The sequence below is a fragment of the Oncorhynchus tshawytscha genome, linkage group LG30 (assembly GCF_018296145.1).
Source record: "Oncorhynchus tshawytscha isolate Ot180627B linkage group LG30, Otsh_v2.0, whole genome shotgun sequence".
Taxonomy (NCBI): domain Eukaryota; kingdom Metazoa; phylum Chordata; class Actinopteri; order Salmoniformes; family Salmonidae; genus Oncorhynchus; species Oncorhynchus tshawytscha.
In genome coordinates this window covers 33,296,913-33,305,521 of record NC_056458.1, presented here as the reverse complement: position 1 = coordinate 33,305,521, position 8,609 = coordinate 33,296,913, and positions in this window count along the sequence as shown.

Here is an 8,609-nt window from a genome sequence, read left to right as displayed (position 1 = left end):
GTGAAGGACAAATGGTGCTCAAAATTCACTGATAATAGAAAAAAGAAGATATTGACAAGGGTTAGAACACAGTATAGGTATAGTACATATGACAAGGGTTAGAACACAGTAAAGGTATAGTACATATGACAAGGGTTAGAACACAGTATAGGTATAGTACCAGTACATATGACAAGGGTTAGAACACAGTATAGGTATAGTACATATGAAAAGGGTTAGAACCCAGTATAGGTATAGTACATACAGTGGGGAGAACAAGTATTTGATAACCTGCAAAATCGGCAGTGTTTCCTACTTACAAAGCATGTAGAGGTCTGTAATTTTTATCATAGGTACACTTCAACTGTGAGAGACAGAATCTAAAACAAAAATCCATGTAAGGGTTTTCCTGTGGAACAAAAAGCAGCGTGGTAATATTGATTCATGTTTAATAAAAAAAGATAAACACGAACACTACAAAACAATAAACGTGGAAAACCAAAAACAGCCCTATCTGGTGCAAAACACAGAGACAGGAACAATCACCCACAAACACACAGTGAAACCCAGGCTACCTAAGTATGATTCTCAATCAGAGACAACTAATGACACCTGCCTCTGATTGAGAACCATACTAGGCCGAAACATAGAAATACCCAAAACAAAGACTGCCTACCCCAACTCACGCCCTGACCATACTAAATAATGACAAAACAAAGGAAATAAAGGTCAGAACGTGACGGGTACCCCCAAGGTGCGGACTCCGGCCGCAAAACCTTAACCTATAGGGGAGGGTCTGGGTGGGCGTCTGTCCGCGGTGGCGGCTCTGGCGCGGGACGCGGACCCCACTTCACCATTGTCTTAGTCCGCCTTATTGTCTGCCTCCGTGGCCTCCTAACCACGGCGACCCCTCTAAATGACCCCACTGGACAGAGGGGCGGAAGCTCTGGGCAGAGGGGCGGAAGCTCTGGGCAGAGGGGCGGAAGCTCTGGGCAGAGGGGCTCTAGGGGCTCTGGCGCCTCTGGGCTGAGGGGCTCTGGCGCCTCTGGGCTGAGGGGCTCTGGCGCCTCTGGGCTGAGGGGCGGGAGCTCTGGTAGCGCCGAACAGGCGGGAGACTCCGGCTGCGCTGGAGAGGAGGAAGGCTCCGGCAGCGCTGGACAGGCGGGAGCACCTGTAGGGGTGAGACGGAGAGACAGCCTGGTGCGGGGGGCTGCCACCGGAGGGCTGGTGCGTGGAGGTGGTACCGGATAGACCGGACCGTGCAGGCGCACTGGAGCTCTTGAGCACCGAGCCTGCCCAACCTTACCCGGTTGAATGCTCCCGGTCGCCCTGCCAGTGCGGCGAGGTGGAATAGCCCGCACTGGGCTATGCAGGCGAACCGGGGACACCGTGCGCAAGGCTGGTGCCATGTATGCCGGCCCAAGGAGATGCACTGGAGACCAGATGTGTACAGCCGGCTTCATGGCACTTGGCTCGATGCCCACTCTAGCCCGGCCGATACGCGGAGCTGGAATGTACCGCACCGGGCTATGCACCAGCACTGGGGACACCGTGCGCTTCACAGCATAACATGGTGCCTGCCCGGTCTCTCCAGCCCCCCGGTAAGCACAGGAAGTTGGCGCAGGTCTCCTACCTGGCTTCACCACACTTCCTGTGTGCCACCCCCCAAGAAATTTTTGGGGCTGACTCTCGGGCTTCCATCCACGCCGCCGTGCTGCCTCCTCATACCAGCGCCTCTCCGCCTTCGCCGCCTCCAGCTCTTCTTCGGGGCGGCGATATTCTCCAGGCTGTGCCCACGTCCTTTACCTTCCAATTCTTCCTCCCATGTCCATTCCTCCAAATAGTGCAGCCTCTCCCACTGCTGCTGCTGCTGCTCCTGCTGCTGCTGCTTTTGCTGTTGCCCGTTACGACGCCGCTTGGTCCTGTTGTGGTGGGTGATTGTTCCTGTCTCTGTGTTTGCACCAGATAGGACTGTTTAGGTTTTCGCACATTTATTGTTTTGTTAGTTATTACATGTCTAGTTCCTTTATTAAAGAACATGAATAACCACCACGCTGCATTTTGGTCCGCTTCTCCTTCACCACAGGAAAACCCTTACAATCCAGAAAATCACATTGTATGATTTTTAAGTAATTAATTAGCATTTTATTGCATGACATAAGTACTTGATCACCTACCAACCAGTAAGAATTCCGTCTCTCACAGACCTGTTCGTTTTTCTTTAAGAAGCCCACCTGTTCTCCACTCATTACCTGTATTAACTGCACCTGTTTGAACTCGTTACCTGTATAAAAGACACCTGTCCACACACTCAATCAAACAGACTCCAACCTCTCCACAATGGCCAAGACCAGTGAGCTGTGTAAGGACATCAGGGATAAAATTGTAGACCTGCACAAGGCTGGGATGGGCTACAGGACAATAGGCAAGCAGCTTGGTGAGAAGGCAACAACTGTTGGTGCAATTATTAGAAAATGGAAGAAGTTCAAGATGACGGTCAATCACCCTCGGTCTGGGGCCCCATGCAAGATCTCACCTCGTGGGGCATCATTGATCATGAGGAAGGTGAGGGATCAGCCCAGAACTACACGGCAGGAGCAGGTCAATGACCTGAAGAGAGCTGGGACCACAGTCTCAAACAAAACCATTAGTAACACACTTCGCCGTTAAGGATTAAAATCCTGCAGCACACGCAAGGTCCCCCCCGCTCAAGCCAGCGCAAGTCCAGGCCCGTCTGAAGTTTGCCCATGACCATCTGGATGATCCAGAGGAGGAATGGGAGAAGGTCATGTGGTCTGATGAGACAAAAATAAAGCTTTTTGATCCAAACTCCACTTGCCATGTTTGGAGGAAGAAGAAGGATGAGTACAATCCCAAGAACACCATCCCAACCGTGAAGCATGGAGGTGGAAGCATCATTCTTTGGGGATGCTTTTCTGCAAAGGGGACAGGACGACTGCACCGTATTGAGGGGAGGATGGATGGGGCCATGTATCGCGAGATCTTGGCCAACAACCACCTTCCCTCAGTAAGAGCATTGAAGATGTGTCGTGGCTGGGTCTTCCAGCATGACAACGACCCGAAACACACAGCCAGGGCAACTAAGGAGTGGCTCCGTAAGAAGCATCTCAAGGTCCTGGAGTGGCGTAGCCAGTCTCCAGACCTGAACCCAGTAGAAAATCTTTGGAGGGAGCTGAAAGTCCGTATTGCCCAGCGACAGCCCCGAAACCTGAAGGATCCGGAGAAGGTCTGTATGGAGGACTTGCCCAAAATCCCTGCTGCAGTGTGTGCAAACCTGGTCAAGAACTACAGGAAACGTATGATCTCTAATTGCAAACAAAGGTTTCTGTACCAAATATTAAGTTCTGCTTTTCTGACGTATCAAATACTTATGTCATGCAATAAAATACCAATTAATTACTTATAAATCATACAATGTGATTTTCTGGATTTTTGTTTTAGATTCCGTCTCTCACAGTTGTGTACCTATGTGTACCTATGATAAAAATTACAGACCTCGACATGATTTGTAAGTAGGAAAACCTACAAAATCGGCAGTGTATCAAATACTTGTTCTCCCCACTGTATGACAAGGGTTAGAACACAGTTGAAGTCGGAAGTTTACATACACTTAGGTTGGAGCCATTAAAACTCGTTTTTCAACCACTCCACAAATTTCTTGTTAACAAACTACAATTTTGGCAAGTCGGTTAGGATAATTTTTCCAACAATTGCTTACAGAAAGATTTCACTGTATCACAATTCCAGTGGATCAGAGGTTTACATACACTAAATTGACTGTGCCTTTAAACAGCTTGGAAGTTTCCAGAAAATGTCATGGCTTTAGAAGCTTCTGATAAATTATGTCAATTAGCCTGAGTCAATTAGAGTTGTACCTGTGGATGTACTCCAAGGCCTACCTTCAAACTCAGTGCCTCTTTGCTTTGACATCATGGGAAAATCAAAAGAAATCAGCCAAGACCTCAGAAAAAAAAATGGTAGACCTCCACAAGTCTGGTTCATCCTTGGGAGCAATTTCCAAATGCCTGAAGGTACCACGTTCATCTGTACAAACAATAGATTCCAAGTATAAACACCATGGGACCGCGCAGCCGTCATACCGCTCAGGAAGGAGACGCGTTCTGTCTGCTAGAGATTAACGTACTTTGGTGCGAAAAGTGCAAATCAATCCCAGAACAACAGCGAAGGACCTTGTGAAGATGCTGGAGGAAATAGGTACAAAAGTATCTATATCCACAGTAAAACAAGTCCTATATTGACATAACCTGAAAGGTCGCTCAGCAAGAAAGAAGCCACTGCTCCAAAACCGCCATAAAAAAAGCCAAACTACAGTTTGCAACTGCACATGAGGACAAAGATCGTACTTTTTGGAGAAATGTCCTCCAGTCTAATGAAACAAAAATAGAACGTTTTGGCCATAATGACCATCGTTAAGTGCGGGAGTGGCAGCATTATGTTGTGGGGGTGCTTTGCTGCAGAAGGGACTGGTACACTTCACAAAATAGATTGCTTATTGAGGAAGGAAAATTATGAGATGTTGCTTCAATATATCCACAAGACATCAGTCAGGAAGTTAAAGCTTTGTCACAAATGGGTCTTCCAAATGGTAAATAACCCCAAGCATACTTCCAAAGTTGTGGCAAAATGGCTTAAGGACAACAAAGCCAAGGTATTGGAGTGGCCATCACAAAGCCCTGACCTCAATCCCATAGAAAATTTGTGGGCAGAACTGAAAAAGCGTGTGCGAGCAAGGAGGCCTACAAACCTGACTCAGTTACACCAGCTCTGTCAGGAGGAATGGGACAAAATTCACCCAACTTATTGTGGGAAGCTTGTGGATGGCTACCCTAAACATTTGACCCAAGTTAAACAATTTAAAGGCAATGCTACCAAATACTAATTGAGTGCATGTAAACTTTAACCACTGGGAATGTGATGAAATAAAGAAATCATTCTCTCTGCTAATATTCTGACATTTCACATTTATAAAATAAAGTGGTGATCCTAACTGACCTAAGACAGGGAAGTTTTACGAGGATTAAATGTCAGGAATTGTGAAAAACTGAGTTTAAATGTATTTGTCTAAGGTGTATGTAAACTTCTGACTCCAACTGTAGGTATAGTACCAGTACATAGGCTACCACAGAGACCTGCTTATCCCTAATGATCAGTATGCACATGTAAAATACGAGATAATCAACGTTAATAAACTATACACTAATAAAAAAAATGTAAACAGAAAAAAACAAATGGCTTATAAGTCGATGTATCATTCTATACCAATAACATACAGTGACATTGGGCATTGTATTGTCATATCATTGCGGAGCAGATAAACAATCTCGGAGCGCATTGTTCACCTCTAAGGAATAGGCTAAGGAACAAAATCTCATCAAAGAAAATAGCTTCCTGTGCTTTGTCTGTAGCTCTCCAGCCAGGTCATGAGTTGAGTTTCATCTGCACATCTATTTTTTTATTGACTGTTAGGGGATGACTGTGTCCCAATTGCCATTCTATTGCATGTATAGTGCACTACAGAGCCCTATTGGCCCTGGTCAAAAGTAATGCACTATATATGAAATAGGGTGACATTTTGGACACAACTGATGTTTGTTATAGGTCAGAAGCCTTCCTTGTCTAATGAAGCTTGTTATTACATGATGGTAGTTTAGTGAAATTAAAGCAAGATCCTCAGGTGAATTTCATGCCAAGGAAAACAAGGGGATGTTATACAACAAGTGTGGCCTCGCAGTTATAAAATATTCCTGAGGCCTAAACTATCTGACTTTCACAGAGGTAAATCGATAGGCCACTCTAGTGGGTGATGTTTTTTTCCATCTTTAGATAATGGCCTCCAACACTTTACCATTATCTTACATCTGACAAGGTAAAAATCTGTCGTTCTACCCCTGAACAAGGCAGTTAACCCACTGTTCCTAGGCCGTCATTGAAAATAAGAATTTGTTCTCAACTGACCTGCCTAGTTAAATAAAGGTAAAAAAAAACTTTAAAAAACATTGGATTCTGCCTGCACGGATCTGTCTCGTATCTCGCAAAGGGTGAGTGCATAATTAAACATGATAAGGGCTCATACCTAATTACAACAAGTTATAATGCATTATACCTGTTGACCTGAGTTATTTCAATGATGTGGTCACAAAACAAAAACCAAAGACGAGGAGTGGTTTGCGAGGTGGTTACCACTGAAATAACTTGGTGGCAGTTACATTTGCCAAGACACACAGTTACATGTGCCAAACACATCTTAGGCAGTATACTATGAGCAGAAACGAGATTGAAGAGGGAATATTTAGGTCAAGTGGCACCCAATATCTTTTTAATATTCAAATAGAATGCCATGTTGTTGGGCAGAAACATACCCATACCCTGGCAGAAATATACCCTAGCTCAAAATATCCAAGCTACGTGTCAAGATATATACTTTTTATGTAATTATCAATCATTGACCAAGTCATCTGACATAACGGATCTTCAAATTATGCAGATCAAATGATTGGTGAGAGTTTGTATACAAATTACCATCTGTCTACTCTATTCACAAGCACATGGTAGCAAGTCTTCAAATTATACACAGATAATGGAAGTTTCTTGAAAGTCTGGGGTCCACCTTCAAACACACAACTTTCAAGCCCACGCAGTTCAGCAAGGATGAGTTGTGTAATGTACCAACTGCTTCTATCCCTCCCGGAAAAAATTAAGGCCAAACACTTTGCATGAAATCATCCACACCAACTGAATATAGCTCTCTTTGTTCAAATCCCAATAGAATAAATTGTCAATGTTGGATTGCTTTTGAAGATCTCCTTTTCTAAAATGATTCACAGAGTGAAGTTCAGTGCCATTGTAGCCCTTTCCTGCAGTCAAATGACCTCGTGACCTTATGGATGGAATGTTATTCATATTTTTCGTAATTAATAAGAATTATTTTGGAGAAAAAAAAACTACGAAAATATGGCGTTTCGATGTCAAACAGTTTTGTTATATTTCAGTCTTCTATGATACAAAGTATATAAAGTGTAATATTGGGATGCAAACTCAATATGTAATACATTTCAACTCTATATCTGTCACGCCCTGACCTTGGTTATCTTTGTTTTCTTTATTATTTTGGTTAGGTCAGGGTGTGACGAGGGTGGTATGTGTGTTTTTGTATTGTCTAGGGGGTTTTGTATGTCTAGTGGTTTTTCTAGTCTAGGTGTTTATATGTCTATGGTTGCAGTAAAAGGTTAAGCTGTCATGTTACTATGCCATAGGAATCAAGAATCTACAACTGAACTGGTTACAGTACACAGGGCAGCCTTGCAGGTGAAGGCTTGTGCAGACACCAGGTTATGAACTTGGTAGTATTCAACTTAAAGCCTGCAGGTATAGTGCTTTATAACTTGTTATAAGAATGTATAAGCCTTTATAATGTCTTATAAACAAGGGATGTGTTATGTCTCAATGTGTCCACATTTCATTTAAACTGACTCAAAGTGGCTGGTATTTAGCCAAGGTCCTTGTGAGATAATAAGACATAAGGGGTTATATATGCTTATAACAAGTCTTACGATGCATTATACCTGTGTTACACTATATATACACACACAAAAGTATGTGGACACCCCTTCAAATTAGTGTATTCGGCTATTTCAGCCACACCTGTTGCTGACAGGTATATAAAATCAAGCACACAGCCATGCAATCTACAATGGCCTTACAGAAGAGCTCAGTGACTTTCAATGTAGCACTGTCATAGCATGCTACCTTTCCAACAAGTCAGTTCATCAATTTATTTTTTGCATTGGATATATTTACCATATCATATGGAGACAGAAACAAAGATTTTACCTTATCAAAAATAGATATAATTGCAAATTATTAAATCCTTCCAATAGAAATAAATAAAAACAATTTAGTTACAAATTGAAATGTAATTAAATGAGTTGACTCTTCACATGGGATGATTTCACTGAATAACAAAAGAAAGGGAATATAGAAAAATCTCCAATGATCCATTGCATCTTCCAAAAACATTTTCAACATTCATCTGTAAAATGAAACTAAAGCTTTGGTTGTCTTCCTCTCAGGCTTCCATGTCTTCTCCCTGGACCTCCTCAATGTCCACCTCTTAAACATCAGACTCTGAGGCCTCATCTTCACTCTCACTTTCCAACCTTGTTGAAGATGACTCATTGTCAGGCTCAAAAAGCCTCAAAGTTGCCCTGATGGCCACGAATATCCTTGTATTGGTCAGCCTGTTGTGTGCCAGTTGCGCTCGGATTCGGCTGATGTTGGTGGGATTTGGAGAATGATGGAGGCAACAGGGGAAAGAGCTTTAGATCAACAAAGTCCCTTCCACCAGGTGGCTGATGAGATACTGTATGTTGGCACGACTGCCATATTGCATCTCCATCCCAAAGCCCTTGCTTGAAAGTACACTTTGCCAGACTGCCAAGAACCTTGCCCTCATCCAGGCCAAGGTGACAAGACACGGTAGTGATGACACCATAAGCCTTGTTGATCTCTGCACCAGACAGGATGCTCTTGCCATCATACTTGGGGTCCAACATGTACGCTGTGGCGTGTATGGGCTTCAGGCAGAAGAC